The sequence below is a fragment of the Alligator sinensis genome, unplaced genomic scaffold (assembly GCF_000455745.1).
Source record: "Alligator sinensis unplaced genomic scaffold, ASM45574v1 scaffold48_1, whole genome shotgun sequence".
Taxonomy (NCBI): domain Eukaryota; kingdom Metazoa; phylum Chordata; order Crocodylia; family Alligatoridae; genus Alligator; species Alligator sinensis.
In genome coordinates this window covers 81,045-94,857 of record NW_005842541.1, presented here as the reverse complement: position 1 = coordinate 94,857, position 13,813 = coordinate 81,045, and positions in this window count along the sequence as shown.

Genomic DNA, 13,813 nt, shown 5'->3' with positions numbered 1-13,813 from the left:
TCTGACAGCCTCCACCCCCCTCTCCCATCTCACCACCTGCCCTCCCTTTCCCCTCTGCCCTCATAGCACCCCCCAGCGCACAACACAGTCATCCCAGCCACTGCCCACCGCAGCCCCCCTGCCCTGTCCCTCACCCCTCCCTGTCCCTGCCACATCCCCACCTCTCCCCAGCCATCGCCATCCCACAACCTGCCCTTCCCTATTGGGAGCATCCTCCTCCCCACTGCAGCCCCCCAGCGGAGGTTTATTTGGGCTGCCTTTGAGTCCCAGGAAGCATCCCTTTGTTCTCACCCTAGGAGGCAGGGTACAGAGGAGCTCCTCATCTCCCTTCTCCAGGACACAGGTCTCTTGGCTCTTTGGGAAGAACTCCCTGAATCCCTGGATTCACTCTTCCTACATGCATCTGGATTGTGAAGCGGACCTCTTAATGCGAGTGGGAGGGAAGTGAATAGGTGAGGAAAAGGCTGCTTGCCTCTATTTCCAACAGGCCAAAACTAAACATTTCAGAAGCCCTTTGTGATCTTGGATACCCACCTGAGACCTCTTGCAGGGCCTGATTCTCAGACAACAGATGCCAGCACTGTCCCAGAATCAGGACTCTATGGAGGCCCCAACCCAGAGGGCCAGAGGCATAGGTCCTGTCTGCATTTGGGGCCGTCATGACCAGCCAATGCTTGAGAGGAAAGCTGCAACCCCTGGTACAACGTTATCTGCTTTCCTCCCACTGGTGGTTACTTGTTTCTTTGCTCACATAGCCCCAGGTCCTATAATACGGCTTTCCCTATTCTAACACAGAACTAGTCTGCCTCAGTCACTCCATCCCTCAGTCAAGGAGGCCATGGCAGCCAGTGCTTTTGAATCCTTCTTTGTGCTGGCGCCTGGTTTCCTAGTAATTCAACTCAGAGCCTCAGCACCCTTCTCACTCCTCCCCAGGGACAAACTTCTCAACCTTCCCCATCTGAGGCTTCTTGTCTTCCTCCCCACTCCAGGTCCCACTTTCCAGCCCCACAAAGACCCACTTCTCTAACTGAGCTACTAGTTACCTATGCCATACACTTCTTTAATGGGACCTACTTGGCTTCTCACTGCTATCACCTAGGAAGCAACGCCTTTAAAAAGCCAGCCTTGGAACAGCACCCTGAGCCACGCATCGACTCTCCAGGCCAATGCTGCTGTGCTGAGGCACCTAATCATAGAAAAATCGAGCTAGAAGAGCCCTCTAGAGGTCATCTGGTCCACTGCTCCAGACAGGATCATTCCTATTCAAACCATCCCATACAAATCCAGGTCGAAACTATTCTTAAAATAACCCAATTAATTCTGCCACACAGCTACAAGGCATCTTACCCAAAGACACCAACATGTGCCACAGATAAAGCAAGGAGACAGTGGTGCCCAGTGACCTCATGTTGCAAAGGTTGTTAAAAGCTTGCAATTATATATATAGATATATATCTATATCTATCTATATCTATATCTATATATATCTATAATTATTTATGTATTTATGTATTTATTTTCAAAAATCTAGTTGGTCTAATAAAAGTTATCATCTCTACCATGAGTTCTGATTCCTCAAAGTTGTTAAAATATGCTTAAGACATCCAACAAAGTGGGTGATGCCCCTTGTTACAGAGAAAGGGTGAGCCCCCCTCAGTCCATACCAATCTGACCATAGAGTAAAATTCCTTCTTGATCCCAAATGTGGCAATTGTTTTGACCCTGAACAGAAGGGCAAGGCCCTCTAAGCAGGAACCTCTGGATTTTAGTCCCAGCAGGAACATGCAGGGGACACAGCTCTCCCTACTGCAGAGTTTGGAAGGTAGATGCAAAGGATAGATCAGGAAACTCCTGGGTTTCATGGCATCTGCTCAAACTGCAGATATTAGTGCCTGCAGAGTTCTTTCCACATCTCTTCCTGAGCAACCTCAAAGGGGACTCAGCACTAAACCTGCAGGAGCTGGGGCACAGCATTTGGGGTGCAGCTGGCCCTGCTGCTCTGGACTAAAGACCTAGGAGGGGAGGATGCATCAGGCTGGGAGGTCTTGGTGACCCACTGTTCCCACAGGCCTCAGAGGGCTTACTGGGAAAGAATGACTTTGTGCTCAGGTCCTCCCAGTGAAATCTCCCCTTGCAAGCTGGGGGATGAGCAGTACCCTGGCTGAAGGGAAGCAGTTTCTATCAGAAGTGTCAGCAGCCTCCCCCTTGGATGTGCCTGTGGCCTCTGGGATGTGCCAGCTACTGAGCCTAGACCCAAAGATGTCAAAATCAGTGGGCTGCTCTTGAAAAGCTTTTCCTTCTGGCTGGCAAGTGATGTTGCAAGACACATGTCAATGCTTCCAGCTGTCCAGCAGAGGGCACCAGAGAGCTACAAAAGGCAAGAGCATGTTGTACCCTCCCATAAAACCAGGGTCAAGGTCATGTGCAAACTGAAGCTTGCAGTCTATTATTATATGGTGACACTACTGTATGAACCACAGTGGCTTAATGTCATGCAAACTGGGAGAACTGCCAAGGGAATTATACATTGTTATAGCATCCAAAGATATTCAGGTAAACCCCCAGCCTCTAAATAACAGAAACACCTCTTGAGGAGCTCCACATCTCCTCTGCCATGGTACTGAATATAGCCACTCAACAGCAGGCTAGGCTACCAACACCTCCACACAGCCCTCCAGGCAGTGGCTGGAAAAATTGCATCCATCCATCCATCCATCTTCCCCCCTCCACAGTCCTCACTGATCTCATGCCCCAGCATGGCATGAGCTGGGAGCTGTAGCAGTGGAAGCAGACATGGGGTGCTTCTTTCTCTACTAATGGTAAAGGCCAGCCTCAGACAGAGATCAGGGAGGGGAGAGGTGTCTACTAAACAGCATCCAGAGCTGTGGTACCACCATATCTGCAAACACAATCCACTGCCATCAACCATCAGGTCAGCAAACAGGTACAAGGCTAGTTAGAGTCGAGACCAGGTCGAGGAATGTCAGATCTTTCTCACAGGAGATCAGGAGTATTTTTTGTTTGTATTTGTATGCTTGTTTCCCACTGTTTTTTCATTAAAATTGCTGTTTTATCAGTGCAAAAAAGAAAATAGAAATATATTTTTAAAATATATTTTCTATTACATTTTCAGTAAAAGTGTGGGGGGGGAAAGCTTGAACATTTAACAAAACAGCTTTTGCTGCAAAAAATGAATTTGTTTTCAAGGAAGAGTTGTTTTACATCAAAATTATATCTGGACAGAAGATGTTCAATTACATCACTGAGACTAAGGCAGACCTATTATAACACCCTAAAGCTCTTCTCAAACAAACCTCTACACAAGGCAAAATCATCCCCATTTTCCAGAGACGTGAGGAGTATTGTATCCTGGGCTACCCAGCAGAGCTAGGACTAGCACCCATAGTTCCTACACACCAGTGACCTATCCCCTAGGCCAAAAGTTGAGGCCCCACTCCAACAATAATTACTTCAAGGCCCAATCCCACACCATTATCTGATTGTGTTTATAACCCCACTGAAAGGGTTGGGTAACCTCACCTGGTGTCATGACCAACTTTGAGAAGTGCTGTGCCCAGGCCTTTTTTGTTGTTGTTGTGGCATTTGGTAGGTTGAAAGTCTGTCCTCTATTAATACCTATGGTAGACGGCAGCACACCTGACATCCTTGCTGGTAGTTAGAAAAGACCAACCCCACCCTACTACAGAGCTGCTTTTTCTCTTCCACCCAGCACCAGCATACCTAAGATGGGAACTGAAGAGAACGTGTTTCCCAGTGCACAAGGCCTGCTCCTCCTCTCCACTGCACCCACTCATCAATGATGTTATCCAGATGCAGTGGCAAGACACCCAAGTTCATCAGCTGCAGGCCAGCAGGTGGTGGCCTACCCTCTCTCACAGCCCTGGCATCACCCTCCCACACATTCCTAAATTCCCTGCACTGATTCTTGTGACTTCACCAATATAGGAAGGAAGCTTCATGTCACAGCCAATCTGTTCCAGCTACACAGGTTTCCATAGGCCCCTGAGTGCGAAACTCCTACCTGTACTAGGATACTATTCAAAGCATCACCTGGAATCAGCCTTAGCTTCCTGAGAGTTCAGCTCTCATTGTATGTCCACAACCTCTACCCTCCACAAGTGCACCAAAATGAGGGACCAGTTGGTGAGTCTAGTGAGTGAAGGAGCTGGAGCTGGCTACAGACTATGTTGCTTACTGTCTACAAGAGAGGAGAGTACACAGGAATCACAGCATCCAGAATTAAATGAAACACTCCGCACTGGAGCTTATAGGCTGTAGGCACATTAGCCACACATCCCCCTAGAAACCAACCTAGCTAATTCTGTTAGAGTTGAAAAGTAAAAATGTTGGGAAGGTGTCCAGTTCCTAAAATGAGGGCAGGCATGAGAGAGAGACAGAGACAGAGAGAGACAGAGACAGAGATAACCCAGAAGCACATGACAGGGAACACAACGAGGAGATGAGGCAGCCATATTGACTCAAAGCAAGTGCCATCTAGGAGATGCCTTTAATAATGCTGTGTTTGACGACTGTAACATTAAACTAAACACAACTATTTGCCTTGAATTCCCACACACAAAAGAGACTAATAAATCCTGCGCTAAAGCGATTCACTTGTGGCAGTATCAATAAGAAGTTAATATTAAATACCAAATCCCTACATTGTGCTAATGTCCAAGTGTCAAGGCATGGCAGAAGTAGTCCAAAGATAGGACAAGATGGAGCTCTTAACTTGAGAAGAAAGCTGGGCTGATGGTTTAAGAACCAGGAGTCAGAAGGCCTGGGTTCAAAACCTTCCTCTGCTACAGACTTCCAGTGTAGCACTGGCCAAGGCTTTGTCCCTTAGTGCCTTGGCACCACACTAGACAGACAGGAATAGTAGCCCTGCTTTCCTCCACAGGGGCTTGTAACAATCAATACCCTAAAGCCAGGGCACCAAAATCAACCAACCCTGCAGTCCAAGTGAGTAGAGCAGGGCCAGTCCACAGGCCAGATTAGGCCCATGGACCTCCTCCTCCTCCCCTTCCCCTTCCCCAGCATACCTAATTCAGCAGTTGCTCCAGCTGGTCTGGAACCTGAGCTGTGTGCAGGCATGGATCCCAGAGCAGCTGGAACGGGTGTGTCATGTAGCCCAGTCCAGCTGAAGTAGCAGCTGCACTGCATATGGTGGCTGCCCTGGACTGCACCACATGTGGTGCCTGCAGCTCCAGGACTGTAGACCCCAGCAACTTCTGAACTTCATCGCATATAGCACCTGCTTAGCCAGTGTAGGACTGGATGGAGCAGGCACCATGTGCAGCATGCATCCCAGAACAGTCCAGTGAGGTGACCACCACATGCAGCGCGGCTTCTCTTCCAGAGAGACTGTGCTACATACAGCACCCTGTCCAGCTACTCCAGGATCTCTACTGAAAGCAGTGTGGGCTCCAGACTGGCTGGAGCAGCTTCTGAATCAGTTATGCTGGAGGAGAGAGCGGGGAAGGGGCAGGGCAGGAGGTCCACGGTCCTGATACAGCCAACAGACCAGTCCCACAGCATGGATGTGTGCTGTACCCCATGTGTGTCTGATCAGACCCATGGGCAGTACCAGGAGCTGGATGGAGAGGCTTCACAGGCCAGATACAGCCTAAGGACCATATGGTTAACACTTTTGCCCTAAAGGATGCTGGGTGCTCAGATCCAATTCTGAGGAGGTCCAAATAAGCACCCCAGAGAGCAGTCTCAGGTACAGTTCCTGATGAAAAACTCTTAACATGCAAGGGGGTCTTTAACCCCTTTTAATTCAATCTTTGCCCTCTCCAATAGCTGGACTAGTCTTGTCCAGCAGGTCTGGTCCTTTATCACTGGGAGTCACAGCAGCTCAGACAGGCAGATTCAGAGGCCACTGTGTCAAACCTTGCTGAGGGTCACAGCTCCAGCAAGGTCAGTGAAGGGCAGCCCTCTTCCACAAATCCTGTGTGGATCTGCAGGGGGCCAGCTCTAGGGTCCTGTGTGCTAGAGCTCCCCCCCGGCCCCGAAGGGGGAGCTCCATGCCATGGGTCACTCATGGGGCAAAATGCATTCTGGGCACTGCCTCCTTCCCCTGCCTCCTCCAGCTCATAGACCCATATAGCAGCTTTGATAGACATAACCAGTGGAGGAGGGGAGGGCCAGGGGTGGATGGCCCTGAGAAAGACATACTGTCCCTGTGGGATTTGGATACTGGTGCCACAGGAGTAAGCAGTTCTCCCCTCTATGTGTGAGAAGGAGAGTCATCTGCAGAAGGTCCATGCCCTGCGCAGCTTGTGGCAAAAGACCCATGTGGGCTGTGAATGGCTGGGCCAGCACTCCCTGCCCCATGACAGCAGTGTCAATGCCATGCAAGCTCACTGCCTGCCAAGGTCTGACCCTGAGGTCCCACCCCCACAGCTGATCCAAACAGAATTTAACCCACAATGAGGTTGGCAGAGAAAAAACCTCTCCTTTTTTCCACTACTGACCTTTGATCCTTTCATGGAGCACTGTCCCACTCACAGGGATGAGGCCGGTGCCTAGGGGACATCTAAGTGGGCACTACAAATTAATGCCCTCAAGGTTTGGGTGGAGTTAAGGCCAACCTTACTGTAGAATTCCCTGGCTACATATGATGGTGACATTTGCCCCTACACACAGTAAGCACAAAGCTAATATACCTCTGATATTTCACCAGCCCTCCAGGACTCCCATGGGATGTGGGTATGGTCTGTACTCTGTAGGAGTCCATACTCCTGTGCCCAGGCCAAGATTCAAAGAGAACTCATTTTAGCTGAAAAAAGAGTCCTGTTAGAATTGTATAGATTGTTTCTTTTCTCCCTGTTCTCCCCCAAAGCTCCCATCAATACGAAGTGGCTCAAACTCTAAAAAAAAAAAAGAAGAAAAATCTCTTTTGGGCAGACACTGAGGCTGCAAAATGACAGCTCAGATGGTGAATTTATTGGAAGATAATAAATGTGTGAAAACAGACATTTATCATGAAAACTGTTCTGCAGCTTTAACTGCTGGCTACCACCCACCGCCACCTTTCAAATAACCTACTTATCTCCAGTGTTTGATTTAAAACCTCAGAGTTTTCTATCACTGAGTAGCTGAACTTTGGAGCTGACAGATAAGGACTGAATTCGCCTTTCAGTCGTTCCTGATTTATGCCAGAGTGAGAGAGTACAGCCAACAGCTTGGAGACAGGAAATGGGATTCCAGGCCAATCTGTGATAGGTCTCTCTCTATCTATACAGAGCTGTTTGTATTTGAGCTCTAAAGCTAAATCTTTGCTGTAGTACAGTAGATAATCTTTTGAGCAATGTTAGTTTTCCCATGGAAATGCTTATACAAAGAGAAAACTCTTTAAATCACTCAAAAACAGTGATATTAATTAAGAGTTAGAAATGCCTCTGGCTTTTGAAAGGAAAACCATTATTTTTGGCCAGAGCTTATAAAAGGGACATTGACAGAAAGGGTTAAAAGCTGTGGCAATAAGCTGCTAAGCAGGGGTTACAGTAGTGAGCAGAGAGTCCAGCAGGTCAGAGTTTATCAAAGCGGGTGCCTCAGGGTGTAAGCTGATGTCTATCTGCAGTCTGGATGAGAGCTGTGTGGCTTGCAGAAGCCCCTACAGCTCCTACACAGTGACTGTGTCTACATGGACTCTTTACTATGCAGTAGACTAATCTACTGCGCAGTAAAATGTCATTATTTAACCATGAGCTAGGCTACTGTGCAGTAAAATAATCTAATGCACAGTTATCTACTACCTGAAAATACAGGTAGTAGATTAACTGCGTGTTAGCTACTGCACAGTAGCTCATGTGTAGATGCTGATCAGAAGCAATGTGTTCCCAGTCAGTCCAGGCAGGAGGGGGCTCACTACTGCCCAGCTAAGCCCCATGTGGCAGGGAGCTGTGCTGGCTGCAGGGGCAGCTGTCTCCCTGTCACTTGGGGATAGGGACCATCCTAGTCCCAACATGGCCAGGAGAGCTGTCATGGCAGCTGTAACTGCTGAATCCCACCCAGGTAGGGTCAGGTCAGGACCCGATCCCCAAGTGGCAGGGAGATCCCCTGCCTGGTGGGGACAGCCACATGGGGATTGGGGCCCTCCAGATCCCCACTTGCCCGGGAGAGGTGTTTCCTCCTGGCAGGAACGCTGACTGGAAGCCACGTGGGGGTCCCAGTCCCCATGCAGTCCCAGGAGGGCCCCAGTCCCCATGCAGCCAGAAAAGTTGTCCCCACCTGGCGGGAACAGCCATGTGGAAATTGGGACGGTTGTAATCTCCACATGGCCAGGAGAGGCATCCGTGCCTGGTGGGGACACTGCCTGGCAGCCACGTGGGGATCAGGACCAATCCCTATGTGCCTGCCAAGCAGCATTTCCCCCTGGGGCAAGGACATTTATCCTGGCTATGTGTGGATCAGGACCCTCCTGATCCCCAAGTGACTGTACCCACCAGGTGGGGATACCTCTCCCGGCCATGTGGGAATTGGGTCCAATCCCCATGTGGCTAGGACTCAGCAGTCCTGGCCGTAAGGACAGCTCCCCCTCACCCACGTGGGGATTGGGACCATCCCCCTGCCAGTCCCAGGCTGATGCCCAGGGGAACATGGAGCTCCTCCTGGCTGCTGCAACGGGGCAGAGCAGGGCATGGCGTAGGAACATCCCTGGTCTCAGCTGCTCCGGTTGGAAGCAAATTTGTTTCCAAGCTGATGCACATATAGATCCTTTCTTGGGGACAGTTTACTTCACCTTTTAAAAATGCATAGTAACCTTACTGTGCATTAATAGCACATGCAGATGTGCCCAGTGTTTCTGACACTGTCCTCTGAGGTGCCTGGTGCTGGCTGCTCTCAGGGGTGTTATAGGCCAGAGGGGCTGCAGAGGCAATCCAGACTGGTAGCTTCCGTAGCCAAGACCAGGGCCCCTTCTCCTAATATGTGCATTACCACCTCAGTGACAACCATGGCACTTGCCTGGGACTGGCAGAGAACATCTTTTCATCAATTATTAACTCTTTATCAACCATTTCTAAATGAAGCCCTGAAATGAGAGGCAGACTACTATTGCTTGGTGCTGGTATGGTGGACCCCAGACAAGGCCCTGGGCTCTGTTGTGATAACCATTGTACAGGCCTGTAAGCAAGAAGATAATCTCCGTCCCTAAGAGTTCCCCCCTGCCTGTTGCACAGGACCCACCAGGTAGGTAAAGCAGAGGAGTGAGGGCAGGGGGAGGCCCTAGGGTTGCCAACTCTGTTTGAATCTATTCCAGGAGGTTTCATCATATCCAGCATTAATAACTGATCTACTGTACTGTACTCAGGAAGGCAAATGTACATTACTATTACATTTAAAAAACCCACTGGACTACTGTATAAATTGGATTCAACATTTAATATTTATTTTAATGAATGCTCTATCATTTATCTCCCAGGTGACTCTCAGCAGTCTCCTGGAGATTATATCTAATGCCTGGAGACTCTAGGGCAATCCTGGAGAGTTGGCATCCCTAGGAGGCCCACACAGCACTCGGAGATGGGTCGCTTTCCCAACACCCACATCAAAGACAACAATGCTGGAATAGTACAGCGAGCTGCTCAGCCTGCAGCCCTGAGAGACAGCATCCCCCTCAGGCTGACAGACAGGGAGGAGGATCCTGGCAACTCCTGCTTCCCTACGGCACAGCCCTCTGCCTGCACCCACCCCCCAGTCCTCCCCCAGCTGCGTCACTGAGCCGCCCCTTGCTGAAACCCTGTGTCCACCAGTTTGCAGAGATAATACCAAGGTCATCCGTGTAGCGTCTCATCCCACTGGGACAGCCTCTCACAGCCCCTCCTGGGAGTTTACAAGACTATTCTAGAGCAGGACTCTTGCTTTTCTATTAAGAAAACCTCACTCAGCTTTAGAGGCCTTTCTTAGTGCTGAGGCCTTCCTGCACACAGAAGCAAAACGGTGATTGCCAGACTGAGGGACAGCACTGACGGGCAGCCCCAGGACGTGGGGAAGGGCTCAGGCACAGACTTGTTTTCAACAAAACACAGCAGAAAGTGCCTGGAGTGTCTGCTCAGTGTGTCATTTCCTTTCCACGGAGAGGAGAGACTTTGACACCTGTCCACCATGACCTCCCACGATCATGGTGCTGTGGAGGCTTTCACAGCACAGAGCCAGAATGAGGTGGGTTCAGCAAGCCTGTCCACAGCCCTGCTGGTGCTTTGAGTTCCCAGCTCTGCCCAAAAATCATCCATTCATCCCCTCCTGATTCAATCCCAGCCAACAGGTATGTCCAAACCCCAGGTCTCTTCACTTGACAGCACAAGGGACCAAGGAGAGGAGGGCTGTTTAACCAGAGAGTCAACCACTGGAGGGTGCTGCGCTGCGGAAGGGAGGGGATTCATTCACAAGGGTGGCTGGAGTTGCAGCCCTTGACCAGGTCTCCTCTGATTCTAGCTGTCCTGGACTTTCTCCCATCTCTGATGTCATCCCAGCCCTCCCTGGCACATGCAAAGGTTTACTTAGAGGAGAGTTCTGCCTGTTCTGTGACAGGGGCGCAGTACCCACCCCTTCGCAAAAAACTTTCAGGAAGGTTTTGCAAACTCTGACGCTCCCTTCTAGAATTCAGGGGTCTGGCATGGGGCTTACCAGGCTCATGGAGTAGCCATATAGAAGCTATAGTTCCCCCACAAAACGAGTGCCCATCGCCATGGCTAGCAGGAGCTTCGAGTTGAACAACTGCCCCCCGCCCCCTCCCCTTCCTGTTTTTCCCATGGTCAGGAAGGCCTCAGGCCTAAACAGGTATCCAGGCTGTGGCCGTATTGATTTAGAGGCAAAGGAATCAGAACTCATGGTAGAGGTGATATCTTTTATTAGACCAATGAGATTTTTTGCAAAACAAATTCTTTATTTGCAAGCTTTCCGGCACAAGCACTTTTCTTCAGGCATAGGAGAAAAGATTTCATGAAATATGAACTTTCATTTCTGCATAGGACAACTTTTACCATCTTTTCTCCTATGCCTGAAGAAGGGTGCTTGTGCCCGAAAGCTTGCAAATAAATGCAAAAAACTAGTAGGTCTAATAAAAGATATCACCTCTATCATGAGTTCTGATTCCTTTTGCCTCTAAACCAATACAGCTACAACCTGCATACCTGACACATGGAAGATACCTAATTTTAGCCAATTTTTAAACTGAAATCTTCATCATTTTACAAGGAGGAAGCAAGTTTTACCACCTAAAACCTGAGAACCTGCTCCTGCCTTTGTTCAAGGTAATTTGCATCATCACAGAGCCCAGAGATACCTCACCACATAAGGAAGTCCTGCCCAGAAGAGCATTCCATCTTTTTAGTCTTCTGTGAAATAGGAAACCTCATAACCAGAAGGAAATACAACTCTACATCCTGCTTGCCATCAAACTATTTTGAGGTAAACAGACTATTCCAACTTTTCTCTGAGCCTAATCTGCATAAAATTAACTGTTCCAAACAGGAGATTTTACCACACCTTCACCTCTCCTATAAAGTATGAACTTTCATTTCTACCTAGGAGAACTTTTACAATCTTTTTTCTTATGCCTGAAGAAGGGTGCTTGTGCCCAAAAGCTTGCAAATAAAGACATTTGTCTGCAAAACTCTAGTTGGTCTAATAAAAATAACACCTCTACCAAGAGTTCTGATTCCTCAGACCTAAATACACATTTCTACCCTCAGTGACATAGAGACAGCTAGATTCAATAGTCTGTGCCTCCTCCAGGTAGGATCATACCAGGCTGAGGCATATCAAGTCATCAGGGCACCCGGGACAACTGTGATGAATGGAAGCTGTGATGACTCCCAGCTGCTGCCATATCACTGGTGTGATGGTGTGACTGTGGTGGTAGCTGCTATTTTTTGCCCACCCCCCGTCCACAAGTCAGTGCTAGGAGCTGCTGCCCCCATCACTCTGCTCTAGACACGCTAATGATACCAGGCCTCCACAACGCCACCTCCTCTGTGTGACAATGACCAGTAGGGCTGTGCGAAATGGCACTGTTCTGTTTCGACTTGCATTTCAATGAAACAGCATTTCATTTTGAATTTCATATCGATTCAAAACCTCTGTTCCATTTTATTTCGTCAAAACAGTGAAACACCCATAGGCTATAATGGGGAAGCTCAAAACAGCCTATAACTTTGTCATTTCTACCCTGATTTGGATTAAACTTGCAGGAATGGTAACCCCTTCTGAGGGTATGAAGCCTGCCATGTTTCAAGGAGATAAGCGCAAGAGTTTCTGGGAAACTGCACCTCAAAATCTTGAAAGCAAAAAATTCATGTCATGTCTATGTTAAGTCACAGCAGGGTCAAAGCGGCAGGCTTGCTAGCCCCTGCTGAGGCCACAAAGCCTGCCAAGTTTCAAGAAGATAGGTTTAGGGGTTTTGGGGAATTGCACCTCAAGCTGCTGACAAGCAAAACTCATGACATGGGTGACACCGTGCGTGTTAAGGCGCAGCAGGGTGAAAACTGCAGGCCTGCTAGCCCCTGCTATGGCCACAAAGCCTGCCAGCTTTCAAGGAGATCAGTGCAGGGGCTTCTGGGTTCTGGGGCCCTGCACCTCTGGCTGCTGCCAGACAAAACTCGTGACATGGGTGCTTGTGGGACTGTCTGTCTTGGGGCATAAGGGTGTGAAAACTGCAGGTCTGCTAGCCCCTGCTGCAGCCATGAAGCCTACCAGCTGTCAAGGAGATTGGTGCAGGGGGGTTGTGGGGCCCTGCACCTCTGGCGGCTGACAAGCAGAACTCGTGACATGGGTGGGTGACACTGTGTGTGTGTTAAGGTGCACCCTCACTCAGCCGAAACCAAGGCAGAAAGCAGAGCAGTTTAAACAATGCTGTTTAAACAATGCTGCCTTTTATGCAGTTTCTCCATCAATCAATTCAGGCTCAGGTTTTTTGAATGTCTGTCCCTAACCATAAAGCGTATCACACTAGCTTATATAATGGCATCACTGCATAGTCAGTGTGATTCTCCATCCTGCTTACCAGCCACCCAGCTGTACCTTCTCCTGGCTGGGATGTATTCCCACCCCACGTAGCACCTCTGCAGCCCAACACCAAGCTAATCAGGAGCCCAGCCCTGCTTCTCTTGGCATCTCTGGCAAAACACCCACTGAGATTTCTGGGAGCGGGGAAAAACCTGCTTTATAAACATAGTACTACAGAAAAACAGGGCTCTCAATGTTTTCATAAGCAGGAGGTCATCAAGTCCATACCCTTTTGGCAGGATCCTCCCCATCTAAAAATCATCCTAGTCAAGAGTTTGCCTAACCTGCATTTAAACAACCACTGTAGGTGAACTGTTCCCATGCTTTACCACCCTCACAATAGGTGCCTAGACACATGAGCCAGGTGGGGGGCATTTTAATCAGAGCAGCTCGCAGGAGCCATTCTACTTAAAATGCCCTCAGCCTCTCATGTATTCAGTGTCCCATGTTTCAAAATGGCAGGGGGGAGGGCATTAATTGAGTCTGCTCTGATGCAGTCTAATCAGAACGCGTTGGAGCACATGTATAGGCACCCTGGAGCTGTTGGTCCATAGAATACCTAATAAGGGAACCCATTTGGCCTTTCATAACAGTTTTGGTGTATAAACCACCAAGAATCATGCAAAGACACTCAGCTTATCAGTCCCTGGGAGCCAGGGGAAGAATGCTCACTGAGTTATCAAAAGCTTACACAGTAGCCCCAGAAATGAAAGCAGTCAATTGCCTTCAGAGGGCTGAGCCATACGATTACACTCAGGAGAAACACAGGTCTTACACT